Raw genomic sequence first — 16,173 nt, 5'->3', positions numbered from 1 at the left:
TAAAAATATTTGTTAAACAAGTTCAAAGTGAAAAAAGGTAAGTAGACACAGCTAAGACAATTTTGTTTTTTAATGTTGTGGCTCTTGGGTTACACATCAGAAAAAACAATTATAAGAAAAAAAGTGAAGAGGTTTGGAAGTTTGAGAGAAGTCTTGTCTTGGACAATCACTTTGGAAACAGTGTGGGCAGACTCCAGAACCTGCCAAGCAAACGAAAAAGGCTGTTGAGGTTGTAAATGGCCAATGTGGTGGTACCAATTTGCCAAACTGGGCAATTGTCTTCCTGCTGTGGTTGATGCCCAGGTGTAGTTACAGAAAAGGCAGATGTCTGATTACATCCACAGGTGCAGTTTTGACAGATGGGTGTAACGTAAGGGCAAAGAGGGAGAGAACTCTCTCCAGGGCTCAGAGTGGATGGTGCAGAATTTCTTCCTCCACAGTTAGAAAATTCCCAAAGCCCTAGCTCCTGTGACTTAGGCTATCCTCTGACTCAGCCCCCTAAGTAGGACTTGAGTCCTAATGTAAATGTTCAATAAAAACCAGTCAGAGAAATTATGGCAAATCAACTGAAAAATATGTTGAGATAAATATGAAATGTATGTGCAAAAAAGTATATTCAAAACAATATGACACAGTTTCATATAACTGCAAGTTTTAAGAAAGTTCTATGGGGTCTGTTGAAAGTAACATTGTCTTAAAACATTAATAAAATAATGGAAAGGAAGAAACATCACCATTCTGCAGCAGATGCTCCTTTCAGTCTCTAGAGGAAAAGTTCAGGAGTATTTCTGCCCAGGTGTCCTTTTTGGTGCTTAATAACACTTAAGATCTTTAACCTATAATTTATCAAAATTAAACTCTATCACTGGGATTTATCCTCATAGCCACTGACATTTTGTTGCAAACAAGATTTTTTAAAATGTAAACCCATTTATCAAAGTAAAGGCCACCTATAAAACGAAACGTGTTTAGCTTGTCTGCATGAGGCATGCAGATCAAGCAGCAGCGAGGTCTCTGTGGCTGAAGGCTGAGAACTGGTGGCTGTGGCTAAGATCCACAGTTCCCTCTTGACGTGCTCATAGACTCAAAGATGACCAAATGCTTCATTTGTGGAGTCCTACAAACTACTTTTGTCAGGGGAAAAACACACTTTCCTCATATCTACATATCCTCTTATGAAACTGGTCATATTTCTTCTAAAAGTATCACTGTGACAGTACAGTCCCCATGTATAAAAGCTCCATGTATATGGAAAAGATTTTCTGGCTTCTTTTTCTCCCCCACCTACCAGAATGAGCTTGATCTCATACCAGAAAAGCCAGCTCAAGCTTCCATCATGTATGAGGAGTTAAATATTAGACTACAGAACACAGTTTTCTAAATTTTATTTTAAAATTATAGTGTGAACCAGCCAATAATGTAAGACATGGCCTTTAAATTATTTAAAATTTATGGAGAATAACTACCTACGGTAGATCAATTAATTCTAGATTTTCCACTTTATGGGTGAAATAAAGCACGAACGATGAAAACTCCTCTTAGTCATAAGATGTCTTCCTTAAAATTTTCTATGGAAACAGGAAATAGGAGTCAAATAAAATGACTTTCACTTTATCCTTTCCAATAGCTATTAGTCACTGGCAACAACACACGAGCAAGGAAGGAAGGAGAAAAGGGGACACGTATCAGTCATCTACCTTCTTCTGGACACGTCATCTAGGATGATGAACTCTGCACAAAAATGCAGAAGAATTCTCCCTCCCCCTTCCTAAAATGTGTGAAATGGCAGAATGTTTACTGGGCTATTCAGAAGGAAAAAAAGTCCATATAAACACATTTCAAGGCCAGGTGCGGTGGCTCACACCTGTAATCCCAGCACTTTGTGAGGCTGAGGTGGATGGATCACTTGAGGTCAGCAGTTCGAGAACAGTCTGGCCAATATGGTGAAACTGTGTATCTATTAAAAATACAAAAATTAGCTGGGCGTGGTGGCAGGCACCTATAATCACAGCTACTGCACTCCAGTCTGGGTAACAGGGCGAGACTCTGTCTCAAAAAAATAGAAAACCACAAAAAACCCACAAAAACCCCAAACATTTCAGGTGTACAGTAACCTCAACCATTCACAAGAAAGCTACCAACCGGACGGTAACTAAAAAAGGCTGCAGAGCTGAATTCAGGGAGGCCACAGAGCACAGTCAAAAGCTTGCTGGGCTTCCCGAGTGTCCTGGTTTTGAAAGGGCAGCAAGGGAACAAGCTGGGCCTCTGTTCCCTCAATCCCTGAATACTGGATTGAATCCAGGGCAAGGGAGCCCATCAGCTAACTTTACTTCACTTCTTGAAGTTAAAGGGCTCTGAATGCTCTATGTAGATTTTTATGCAGATGAGCCTGTGAATCACATCCCTGTGTTTACTAAAAAAATCTGGTAACCCTTTCTCCCTTTGCAGAGCTTTAATTTTCCCTGTTGCAGAGAAGGGGCATTTCTAAAGTCTTGTCCAGTCTAAAATTCCGTAAATTTGAAAATACACTTAGCCTCTTTTATCTGCTGGGATGCCGTAAGCAGCATGAGACCTGGAATACAATACCACGCACTGTAACATAACTAGGGATAGTTATTTTGATCAGAGTGCCATATTGTCTTGAAACAAAGTTTGTTTGCTTGGCTACTTATAATACAAATAACTTGTTACAGCATCTTTCTTCCAAGTAGGTCAAAATATTTCTGTGCATTACATAATTTATTTCTGTAACATCCCTCTGAATCATCCAGTAGGTGTTTGTGTGTTAGGATTTATTTTTACTTTAAAGAACTCTAGGACTTTGAGATTGAATAAAATTGAGCAAACATTTGCATTTACAAATGGTTACTGGTTACCATGCCACTTTTTCCTTTTTAATACTAACTAAACAATATCAGAATGGCACTTGGCATTGATCTGTCAAAACACAAGAAGAACAGACATGGAAGGTGAAGCCAAAAAATGCAGTCTCAAAATAAACTGTTGAATAATATAAACTGGACTCTTCTTCCTGCCACAGGATTGGCAAAAGGAGTCTTCACCTGTGGGAGTATCACATCTCTCCCTTCAGGGCACACTGAGGCTGAAGGAACCTGGTCATCCCTGTAACCTGCAGTCACTCTGCAGAGCTCCAAGGAAAACTGCCTGCTTGACTGGACAGCCTAGCTGTGGACATTCTCTAGAAATAAAGATGCTACACAAAGGTGGTGCCAATTTCTGGACACTTAAAGAGAACATGCCTGGCTTAGAAGACATGGAAAAGAGGCAACTGAGGGTCACTACATCAAAGGAGCCAGTATATTTTATGGTAGTGCAAAGAAGTACAAGTAAGAATTTGCTGCATTGGTAATAAAGCATTCACATATCTCACTGGAGTCTTTTCTTTTTAAATTTGGTATCTTCTAATTGCTTCGGTCCAGGGTCTCAGCAACTGCTGCTGTTTGGATGCTGTCCTTAAGTATGTAGATACCAGGTTGCAAATGGTGACATAAGGAGTTTACTCTCCACCACTTGTATTTTAGCACTAAAAATCTCAGGGATCAGAAATCTGCAACACACTTTCATTTTGAGTTGCATGAAACTTTTATAACTTGGCCTAAATCCAAGGCTGAGTTTTCTATACGCATAAATGCTCAGAGCAAGAAGGTACTTGGCCTCAGTATTGTTTGTAATTCCATGATCCAATAAGCTCTGTTCACAATCAACAAACAGCAGCTTCCCCGTGGGTGTTTAGCAACCATGTTAATGTAGGGTAGACCAACTTAACTGAGTTCCATCTTAACTACCTACTAAAAATTTAACATTGTATACCCTGCATTAAAGGCCACAATAGTGTGATACTCTGTATTTATCAGAATACTTAAGAGAGCGCTCATCCACGGATTAGCACACAAAGCGAAGCCCCATCCCCAGCATTCAGTATGCAGAGGCTCAACTGGAAGGCGTCCTCACTGCCTTCTCTCTGAAGATGCCCTGCCTCCCATTTTCTGAGAGAGGGTCTCAACCACATGATCAATGGCAGGCAAAAAAAAAAAAGAGTGACTTGGCACATTTGGGGAGGGCTTCCTGATTGCCTAGTTGTGCTTCCGCAAGCTGAAAGCAGGTGACAATCAGATCTGACATGTGAACCAGCATGTCCCAGCACGTGTTATGTGAAAATACTAGTCCTAAGTGAGGAAGAAGGAACACAGCATCTTATTCCCTTTACTCCCAAAACAATCACAAAGAATACTTGAATATTAAAGCAGTGGAGAGGCCCTGGAACGCGAGAAGAAAAGTTAGGGACCTGGATTCATTCGCAGAACCTTACCCACCCCCAGTAACACCCATTATACTGTGGGAAATGCTGATGTGCACAAAACTTCTACCCAGCCAGTGCCTTCAACATTCAGAGGCTGGAGGCTGATTCAAAGTACCTTACTTGAATCTCACATAACCCTCTAGCCACATATCCTAAGAAGTGCCTCAGATTTCTCTCTCTCTCTCTCTTTTTAAAGACAGGGTCTCTCTATGTTGCCCAGGCTGGACTCCAACTCCTGGGTGAAACTGATCCTCCTGCCCCAGCCTCCCCAGTAGCTGACACTACAGGCCCATATCACCATGCTTAGCTTGCATCTGATAGTCTTAGGTGTGTGAGTTCCATTAGTTACAACAGAGATCTGCAATATATTCATGGTCCCTTCTCCCAGAAGGTCCCAGACCATACAGATCCCTGTGCTGGGTTATGGTCATACACAGAACTAACTTTGAGAAGATGCTGACCTAGGCAAGTGAAGCCTGGTCTGATCGAAAAATTCTGTCACAATGCAATTCTACAGCCTGCCCTTTCACCCCCTCCTCCCCAACAACTACAACTAATCATTTCATTTGGTTTAAAATGGGTCACCACAACTGGCTCTAATTTCAAGTCATATTTCTGAAAACAGTCTATACAATATATTTTCTATCATGATGTAAAACATAAAATAATAAAATAAAAAACTCATTCTTGTTTAGGAAGACTAAATTTAGCACTGCTTTACATTTGAAGCATTAGTTTTGGGGAAAATTTCACTGTTATTTAAATTATTTATTCTGTTTGTGTCTAGCATCCCTGAGATGTGGACAAAACAAGGAACTTCTGTGAGATGAGCCCCTCATGTTCTTATCACCCAATGGCAAGTGGCCTTCGCCGCGCAGCTCCCTTCACTCCTGGGCTCCTCTGCAGAGGGGTCAGGTGCCCTTAGGCTGTAACGATTCAAATGAAAACAGGACAAGCTTTATAAAGCTCCTGGTATTGGGGACATATTATAAATTACTCTATTTTATAACAGGAGTATACACACAGTGCTCTGAGAAGAGAGAAGGAGGGAGTAACTCAGCCAGGGGCTTTGAGAAGTCTTTCCAGAGAAGGTGATGTCTTTGAAGGATGAACAGAATTTCACCAGAGGGAAAGCCATTCTGCAAAGGCAGGCTAATAATAAATATAGAATTCAAAATCCCATGTTCTACATGAGTAGGAAAACACAGAAAACGAAAGATAAAAATAAGGAAGAAGGAATACAAAGTTTTGGAAAAAGGAGAGAGGAGCTATAAGAAAAAAAGAAAGGTGACTTTAAAAAGAAGTATGTGGAACTGAACATGGGATGGAATTCTCTGGTAATATTACTAGATTGAGGGAGAAGGAAATTACCAGTAAAGTTGTAGTTTCAGAATTGCAGCTAGCAAGCAAAATTTGGTTTCTACCAATGAGAATGTCAAACTCCTGTCCCCCTACTCCCAAAACCCCAGAGCTCTGGTTCACTGCCAGCTGCGCTCCAGAGCTTTGTACCTGGCACGCTGCTTACCCATTCTATTGCCTTGTACCCGGGGACTCACTGCAGGTCTCTCCTCCCACCAGGTTCCTCATCTCTTTAAGACACTGCTTGGCCCCTTTCCATCATTACTTCCCCCATAGGACCTGCTATGCTTTGCATATAGTGGTGCTAAAACCACTGTTGAATTGTAATTTTTTTTGAGATGGACTCTTGTTCTGTTGCTCAGGCTGGAGTGCAGTAGCATGATTTTGGCTCATGGCAACCTCCGGCTCCCAGGTTCACACGATTCTCCTGCCTCAGCCTCCTGAATAGCTGGGATTACAGGCGTGAGCCACTGCGCCTGGCACACTGTAAGTTTTTATTTAATTAAAACAAACAAACAAACAAACCAGATACAATCACAAAGACCCGTAAGCTGATTTCTATTCTAAAAGGAGTAAAAATTCAGTTACATTTAGTCACAAGAATAATATATATCAATAGACTAAACTAATACAGTACTCATTTTTTTTTAACTTCACAAGAAATTTTGGATAATAGTTTTATGTTTTGGTGACTAATCACATGTTTACCTTTTCTTCATTATTCATTTAATAGCCATTATAGCAAATTGCTAATATTTGGTAGTTCTGGAAATAATTTACATATAACTCCAAATATCAGCATATTACATTCAACATTTGCTGTATCAGGCATAAGGTATTTAAACACATCATTACAATTCTACTCCTGCACAAGATTAAGTATGTGGATGTAAGTTACTTTCAAATTCTTTAAACAGAAAAATAATCTGGTTGTGTTAGTCTTAAGAACATAGCTCCAGGTCTGTTCTTTTACCCCTGTGTTTGAGCTTTACTTGGTTACAAAGTGGTTGCATCAGAAGAAAATGTGTTTACTGACTGCCACTGGAAAAAACGTGAAAATGTAAAATGTTCTCACTGGTTTTGAGATTCCTAATACTATATATATAATATACTGGCCTAGAATAAGAAATAAATGTTAACATTATGCTTAATGCCACATTTTTGACACTATCTGAGAGGGAACTCTATGTCAACAAAACTATGACCACTCTACAAGAACAAAGTACCGTCAAATATATCTCTTCCTGAGTGTAGAGGGAAAGCCATTTTCCCGTACGTGGATATTGAGGTTTTAATAAACAAGTGGAGTGGTGTTAATAGATAATGGCTCTAAGCTCAAAATATTACATTATTAAAAATGAGCATTAGACTGTGCGTGGTGGCTCATGCCTGTAATCTCAGCACTTTGGGAGGCCGAGGCGGGTGGATTACCCGAGATCAGGAGTTTGAGACCAGCCTGGCCAACATGGTGAAACCACGTCTCTATTAAAAATACAAAAATTAGCCAGGCATGGTGGCGGGCACCTGTAATCTCAGCTACTCGGGAGGCTGAGGCAGGAGAATTGCTTGAACCCAGGAGGAGGAGGTTGCGGTGAGCTGAAACAGCACCACTGCACTCCAGCCTGGGCGACAGAGTGAGACTCCATCTAAAAAAAAAGAAAAAAAAATAAGTGTTAAGATAAAATTTTCTGAAACCAAAGTTTTAATTTTTGGTACATGTTAAGTGGCTCCTAGCTCAAACTAACCCTACAGACTTACAGTTTATAAATTATTTGAAGGTCTCATCTGAATATTATTTTGTTTAAAAGAGATGGTCTGTTACAATAATCCCTTTAAAAAAAATCTCTAAGGGGGCCAAGCGCAGTAGCTCACATCCGTAATCCCAGCATTTTGGGAGGCCAAGGTGGGAGGATTGCTTGAGCCCAGGAGTTCAAGACCAGCCTGAACAACACAGTGAGACCCTGTCTCTAAAAAAAAAAAAAAATTAAAAATTAGCTGGGTGTGGTGCTGCATGCCTGTAGCCCCAGCTATTTGGGAGCCTGAGGTGGGTGGATCACTTGAACCCAGCAGGTCGAGGTTGCAGTGGGCTGTGATTGCGCCACCGCATTCCAGCCAGAGTGACAGTGAGACCCTGTCTCTTAAAGAGACAATCTCTAAGGAACAGAACAGAAGGGCTTTGAATTGCAGTGGGTTCAGAGTTCTTAGGGGTCTTTGACTCTGTCTGTGGGAAATCCCTCAAGGTAAAGAACTGGCTCTCTACTCAGTCTAGAGCTGGTATGGGAGTGTAACTTCACATCCATTGGTGTTTAAAACAGGGGTCCCCAAACCCTGGTCTGTGGCCTGTTAGGAACTGGGCTGCACAGCAGCAGGTGAGCGAAGCTTCATCTGTATTTATAGCCACTCCCCATCGCTCACAATACTGCCTGAGCTCCACCTCCTGTCAGATCAGTGGTGGCATCAGATTCTCATAGGAGCACAAACCCTATTGTGAACTGCGCATGTGAAGGATCTAGGCTGTGCGCTCCCTATGAGAATCTAATGCCTGAAGATGTGTCACTGTCTCCCATCATCCCCAGAGGGATCCATCTAGTTGCAGGAAAACAAGCTCAGGGCTCCCACTGATTCTATATTATGGTGAGTTTCATAATTATTTCATTATATAGTACAATGTAGTAAATAGAAATAAGTACACAATAAATGTAATGTGCTTGAATCATCCTGAAACCATCCCCTCCAACCCCAGTCCGTGGAACAACTGTCTCCCATGAAACCAGTCCCTGGTGCCAAAAAGGTTGGGGACCACTGGTTTAAAATGTATCAAAAGTTGGGCTGAACTGAGCATTACTTATGAAGGATTGCCTAAAAGGCAAGCCCCATATCTACTCTTCTAGGTATGCTAAGCTGTGTCTGTTGGATATGCCAAGGACCTGCGATTTTGGTTACCTGCAAAATACTTTCCTACTGTGGCCTTGTGCTACCAGCCAACATGACAGGACACCAGAAGCACAGGCCCTATGAAACCGTTGTATTTATGCTGAGGATGCCGCCCTTCACTGAAAGAGCATAAGAGAATGTCTTCCGCTTTAGTACCAGAAAGAGTTACAATTCTTCTAAGAAAGTGGCTGCTTCTGTATCACAGACACTCTGACTCACATTACTAATCATGGTCCTCTCCCTGCATAGGCTGCTGGGAAGCTCAGAACCAGACCTGAGGCCGTGCTCCTGGCTGCTTACTGTCCTGCCTTCTAACCACCCTTTTGCTTGGAAACCTCATCCCAGGACTTATTTTGGTTTTCCTCTTCTTATTTTCCTGATTTTTCTTATTTAAAGCACCCACAAACAATTCTGATCTGTTAAAAATATATCGAAATTCAGAATAAAATTAAATGCAACTTGTTTTCAAATAAACTATGAAAGTATAAACTATATACTGAGAGACATGATAGGGTTCTAAAATTTCTTACTGAGAATCTGGAACAACAATGTTAAACGATGGTAAGGTTCACAGGGCAGTCCAAGTAAATTTAATTTAACCATGATACAGCAAAATGACAGTGTTAAGAGAAGTCACTCCCAGCGTAATTCTATATTCATGTTAAAAAAGAAATTATTATTAAAGGATTTGTGTTTAAAGAGACATCATTGATTATCTGAATTTGTATAGGCACTGGATATATAAGTTACGTCAACTAACAAATCATAAGCATTTAAATAGGAGTCCAAGGGCCTTGTAAATAATCCATATTTTATTCAGTCAGTTGACTTATTCTTTTTTCCTTATATAAACAAGTAACAGGGTGATTTAATTCAGTGAGAGTGGTGAAGTGAATACAGATCTGTGAAGAACAATAAAATGTTAATTTTATGATCTTGTTTATTTTGCTGAAGTTTCTACATGATAGGAAACAAATGCAAATTTTGACCCAGGGTCAGTCCTTACTATTTCTAGCAGTAGAAAATGAATCTACTAGGATACCTGAATTTTATAAGCAAATCCAACCTATTTCATATAAACATAATAAGGTCTTGGACAGAGTTATTCATAGTCCGAGACTATTAACTGGGCTCTCATTCAGCATTTATGCATTTGAAATCTACCTAGTCAAATTTTCTTGACAAAATTTTGGCCTCTAAAGGAGGAATTCTGCTTCTGATAACCCATTATGCTACTTTAAACATGCATGTGTTAAGCAAGCAGCAGAATCAGATTTCGAATTTAGAAAGATACTCTTTCTGGTGGCAATAGGCAGGATGCCTGGCAGAGCGAAGAACAGGAGGTAGACAGATCCGGAGGGGGCTGTACAAAATGCAGACAGAAACTGATGAACCAACAAAAAGCAATCAACTCGTGAGACCTAAAGAAGGTCCGGCAAGGGAAGTAAGTGAGAGAACCTGCTAGGCATAAGGACCTACTGACTACGGTAAAATAAGGGGAGAAAGTGAAGTGACTTCCAGCTTGCACAAGTAAATACTGGGATGATGAGAGGGAATGCTGGAGTGTTGAATTCGCCTGAAGGGCCAGGATGGGTTAGGGATGATGTGGAGTTTTAGTTTAGATATGAGGTGTTGGTAGCATAACCAGAAAATGCCCAGGAGGCCCCTGGAAAGGACAAATGGAGGGGAATCACGAGAGCACACAAGGTTGGAGCCATGACTTGTGTGGGCATCTAGGGAGGGTGTGACAAGGTCAAGATGGAGTGCAAGGGGCCTCCAATGTCAAGGGGAGCCAAGAGAGGAGGAGACAAGGAGAAGGTGGTGTCCTGCACGCTAGGGAAGGAAGAAAGAAGCTGGAGACTGGTCAAACGGGCCAAAGATACAATGAAGGAAAGTGACAAGAAGGAAGGTGGCAAGCCAGACTGCAGCAGAGTGAGGAGTGAGGGCAGCTGACAGCAGGGAGAGTGCACAGACCATTCCCACCAGATGCAGGCTCTCAGAGTATCACTGACTTCCTAATCAGCACAGGCCACATTGGTCTTTTCCCAGGAGGGTTACAGGCTCTTCCAGGTCATGATGCGGACCTGCAGAATCTGGGTTTCTGCTCTGTAAGGGTCCCTGATCACAGGCCCTTAAAAATATTCTCACCACCCCCACAGGGAACAGTAACAGTTCTCATGGCAGAACAAGTGCATGAGAGGACAGAAAGAGGAGGAAAGCTGATGCCCCCGGCAGGGATGCTCATGCTGCCTGCCGCAGCCAATCAGGTGGAACCCAGGGCCTGTGGTCTAAGATCTTTCCTTCCATTAAGGTAAACAGGGCAAAATAAGACTCAAAACACCACAGGCTTCGAAGACATCACCTTTCAGTACTCCACCCAGCGCGGCCAAACCTAGCCTCAGCTGTATCCTATTGCTGAAAACTCTCCTTACAGTATATCCAACCTTTCCAGGCCGTCTGTACGTCTGCTTCTTCCCTGACTCACTCTGGTAAAATCTTGACCCCTATCTTTCCTTTCTCTTCGTTTTTTCTGCCATCCATTATTACTACTTTGCAGAAGTATTTTACATTAACACGACTCCCTCTCCTCTGCTGACACTTTGGAATACGGCATGTACCCAAGTTAATTTATTTTCAATTTATAAAACTGTACCCTTTGTGATAATATTACCTTAGGATATTCAAACACAATACAAAATATTTACTTAAGAAATCTAAAACAACAGCAGTTGGGAGAAATATCTATTAAAACACCAACTGTGAAATGACAGTTGTTAAGTATCTGTTTTACCCTCTGTCTTAAAAGAAGAGCACACCAACGGTTTTGCCAAGCTGCGGAGGAGTGGGGTTCCAAAGACAAGACATCCTGGGCAAAGTACTCAGGGGCTTCCGTCTCCCCCCAGACGGGTTGACTGAGGACTGTAAACCCCGCGGTAGTAGTATCCAATGTAGGTCCCAGCTTTGTGAGTGTGGCCAGGGAAAGAAAGGACTGCCAAGAAAATGAAAATAATTATTTAGGGTGTAGCAACTAAAGAGTCCACATGCTGACCTGTAATTTAAGTCATGGAGAGGCAAGAACAGAAAAAGCTTCACTGCAACACCAGCAGCACCTCAATGGCAGGGGCCCACTTGACGGGACACTGGAACATGCCAGTCTTATTATCACTTACATAAAGAAGCACATCCAAAAATGCATAAGGAGATGGAGGCAGAGCATGTACCTGCCTGAACCAACGTGGAATACGGGGAAAGGCGTTGGCTTTGGAGAATCTGGTGTAAAGCTGGCTCCATACCAACTTTGTTATTTTAGGTTACTTCTATTCCGTGAACTGCAGCTTTCTTGTTTGCAAAATGGGGGAAATTAAAAGCGCCTGCTTAATAGAGTTTTTATGACAGTTACATAAGATAATGCAAGGAAGGGCCTAGTGTGTGTCCGGCCCATGGGAGATGGTTAATAAAAAAAAGAGCTGTTATGATTGTATTTGTAAAATGAAGAATACCCATTTCATAGTGATTCTATACTAAATAAAACAATGCATATTAAAGTTTATAACATATAGTGCGTGACAGACAGCATGTATTCAATCAATGTTAATTCACTCTGGAGCTACCCTTTCTTCTCAGTCTACCGAATAATAAGGGATTTGTGTAAGTATGGCCGTGAACAGTCTCATAGGCAAGTACAGACTTTATTAGCATTACAATGGTTTTCATCAGAATTTGAATGAAACCAATTCCTGCAACGCTTTTGATCCCTGGAATCAAACTGTAACTTAGCCTCGGTATGGAATTTTGTACAGCAAAGGCATTTATGAGACCACTGCCTCCAGTGTATTCAGTGATCAAAAGTATTGGAAATCTCTGTTGTAACATAAATCTTAGTAGAACATAAACTCCATGAAGGCTGAAACTTGATAAGTTCTATTTCCCTGATGAATCTCCAGTGCCTAGAACAGTGCCTGTTACACAGTGGAAGCTCAGTAAATATTTGTTAATTGAATGAATATGGTTCACAGGCATATGTTATATATCAATATTAAAAAGTTCCTGTACACAAGGATTAGAGACAGGAAACAGGCAGTGGAGATAACTGGAAGTAAAATGGTGATACATGCCATTGGCCTGACTCAGAAATATTGGAGATTCTAATAGAGGCCTTCATGTTCTTTAGCGAGGCCGTAAGATCCTCCAACCTAAATAAGAAACTCCCAAACACTCCCAACCATATTACTACTACATTAATCTGCAAGTGCTTTACAGATTACAAAGCCTTCACACACAAATTGTCTCATTTATAATTTCCTGGCTTACTTACACTTTTTTTTTTTTTTTTGAGATGGAGTCTCGCTCCGCCACCCAGGTTGGAGTGCAGTGGTGTGATCTCGGCTCACTGCAGGCTCCACCCCCCGGGGTTCACGCCAATATAGCCGTGTGGCACTACTAAGAAAATGCAAGAAGTTGGATTTGCTGACATGAAGAGTAGACAGGAAGCGAGGGGGAAGAACAAGAGTGCCATGTGAAGCTAGGAATGAATTCCATTCCAGAAACCACATGGCGCCACTGGCACATTTGAAGCAAGGGGGTGGAGTGGCAAGGTGAGACTGTGCAGGTTCTGGAGTCAAAGACTGGGTTCAGTTCTCTGTTCTCCTTACAAGGTCTTTAATTGGAGAAACCACTGAACTCCTCCTCCCAAGAAGTCCCCAACTACCACATCTATCCTAGTGCCCAGCACACAGCTCAGTTAGTTGCTGCTGTACTTGAGAAACCTCACAGTGAGGAGGGCAGGGTGCAGGGGGACTGACAGTGGTATATGGACACAGCCATCCAGGTTAGAAGTCAGCATGGGATGGGCAAAGGTAGTGAGGGTGAAGTGGAGGGAGTGGGCCTGGGAGGTGTCCAGACAGAATGCGGGGAAGTTGGGGCAAGGAAGGAGTCTTGGACAAATGCCCAGTTCCAGCTTTGTTGTGGCAGGTCTGGGTGGATGTGGAGCAGTTGCCTATGTACCTCGGAAGGGCCCTCACAGGAGGCAGGTAAGTAATGTGTCCGGTACTTGGGAGAGGGGCTGGGGCTGGAAACAGAGACTTGGGAGTAAACACAGAGGTGGCAACTGAAACCACGGAATGTGATAAAATTACAGGGAAAGTGCAAAGAGGGAAATGGATGAAGGGCCACCCACAGAGATCTGAGGTGTCTGGACATACTTTTATACGTCAGAGCCTCAAGTGAAAACAGTCCTTGCAACACAGGAAAGGAGACATGTCTAATCCAGGTGCTGAGACTGATGGTCACGGTCAGGATTCTGTGGCCCACAGTGGGCAGAGCTTGTGAGCAATGCCCCTTCCAGAAGGCTGCCTGATCAGGGTCTGCTCCAGTTTGGTTATACCCCCACTGGGAATTTCCTTCAAGTTTCAAGTTTGAGGCGAAAGCATGCTGTGCTCACTATGTCAATGTCCCCCCAAGTCCAGAGGCCCCCACAGTGCTGGAAGCTTTTGATTCTTAGTCTGAGGAGGAGAGAAACTGAACACTAGACTTCTGGATGCAGTGAGTGCTCAAACAAGATTTGCTGGATGAATAAAGGACAACTGGACTAAGACAGGAGAATCAATGATCCTTTCTGGCTCCAATCTGTCTGCAAGGAATTGCTTTCTCATTTAATTTAGCTTTTGGTTTAGTCAAGGGTAAAGGAGATTTTAGTTAAGAGACACTTTTGCCTATAGAAGTGATATCTGGTTAAAACAATATCACTCTTAGGAATCAGATGTGGAGGAGAGTTAACTGTATAGGGAAAATATCTGAGTGAATATGCAGAAAAAATGTATAAAATTCTTAAGTCAGTAATTATGCTACAGAGTAATATTCATAATTACAATGAATTGATCACATAAGTTAACTTGGAATAAACTAGGCCAAAGGAAGAGTGTGGTAAACCCTTTCAGAACATTACACCAGGAAGAAAAGAATAAATACATACAGCTTAACAGATGCATCAGTGATGTCTAATGAGGGCAGCAGCCATTCATTAAATAAAAAAAAATTACCTGAGAGCAGACGTAATCAACTAATTGAGCACTGATGGTCATTAATAGTTTATAGTTATAGTTATATATTATAGTTATAATTAATGGGCAAATTATTAACATTAATATAGAAAATATACACAAAAACTGGATAAGAAAGAGAGAAATCAGCAGATATAGAGGGCTACACATTAAGTTAACACCCAGATCCAGGTACCTGCTTTAAGATCCATGCCTGCAGTGTTCAGATGCTCTCAGGAGGTGATACTGTACACAAAGGTACTCAAGGCAAATGTTTTCCTCATACCAAGAAGGCAGTGTCCTCTATGTTTGATGCTTCATTTGGAATGACTTTTCTCCTTGCAATGATATTCTCTAACCTTAGTTTGATTTGTTCTCTCTAATCCAACATATTCAACCAAACACTAAGGCCAGCTAATTCTGTTATCAAAATACCTCAAAGCCAGTCCCCTTCTCCCTGTGCTGTCACATTGCTCTAGCCAGGCCTTGGGAAACATCCGAGTAAACTCAACCAGGGCAATGGCCTCCCGACGGGCCTCCATGTCTTCAGCGTCTTTTCTATATGGGGTGAGCTAGCTAAAGGAGAGTCTGCAATCTGCAGAAAACATCTGAATGGCTTTTCAATGCCGAGGACCACGTTCTAGCATCTTATCTTAGCACAGCATACAAAGCTCTCTGTGATTAGTAGTCCCACCTGTCTCCGCCCTCCTCTTCCACTACGTGCCATCAGCAACACAGAGTGTTAGTAGTTCCTTACAGCCAACACCAACTACACTGTGTTTCTCATCTGCTCCTGCCTCCCTTCCTCAGCTAGTCCCTACTAGCCCTTTATAGCTCAGGTAAGCCACCACTGCTTTCTTCAACTCCTTTCCCCTTTCAGGTTAGGCTGCTGTCTCTCCTATCTGCTTCCACAATATTCTGTTCATTTCACTATTGCTATATTGTCACTATGCTGTTGCAGAAATTTCAGGGAATCTATCAGTCTGTGCCCCAAACTACAGGTGCCTCTTGGGCAGAGGTCATGTTTTGTTTATCTCTGCATCCTCAGCAAGGAACAGAGTCTGGCACAAAGCAGGTACCCAGTAAATGTTTGCTGAATGAAACATCAAACAAGCATCATATCAAAGCTACATATTACAGTGATAGAGTTCTTTTTTTTTTTTTTTTTTTTGAGACAGAGTCTCGCTGTCGCCCAGGCTAGAGTGCAGTGGCGTGATCTCGGCTCACTGCAGGCTCCGCCACCCGGGGTTCAGGCCATTCTCCTGCCTCAGCTTCCCGCGTAGCTGGACTACAGGCGCCTGCCACCTCGCCCGGCTAATGTTTCGTATTTTTTTTTTTTTTTAGTAGAGATGGGGTTTCACTGTGTTAGCCAGGATGGTCTCGATCTCCTGACCTCGTGATCCACCTGCCTCGGCCTCCCAAAGTGCTGGGATTACAGGCGTGAGCCACCGTGCCCAGCCACAGTGATAGAGTTCTTTGGATGACTAATAAATATCTGGTTGAGAATATGGTTCAACAAAT

At 42.1% G+C, this 16,173-nt stretch overlaps 1 protein-coding gene across 4 annotated transcripts in view; it reads right to left on the bottom strand.

The window, feature by feature from the left end:
• Positions 1 to 16,173, bottom strand: part of LYRM4 (LYR motif containing 4) — a 154,451-nt gene that overhangs the window by 126,067 nt on the left and 12,211 nt on the right. The gene's annotated exons all lie outside the window — the stretch shown is intronic.

This window comes from Symphalangus syndactylus, chromosome 23 (assembly GCF_028878055.3).
Source record: "Symphalangus syndactylus isolate Jambi chromosome 23, NHGRI_mSymSyn1-v2.1_pri, whole genome shotgun sequence".
NCBI classification, from domain to species: Eukaryota; Metazoa; Chordata; class Mammalia; order Primates; family Hylobatidae; genus Symphalangus; species Symphalangus syndactylus.
The sequence above is the reverse complement of the archived record's forward strand: the minus strand, read 5'-3'. Positions and strand labels throughout refer to the sequence as shown.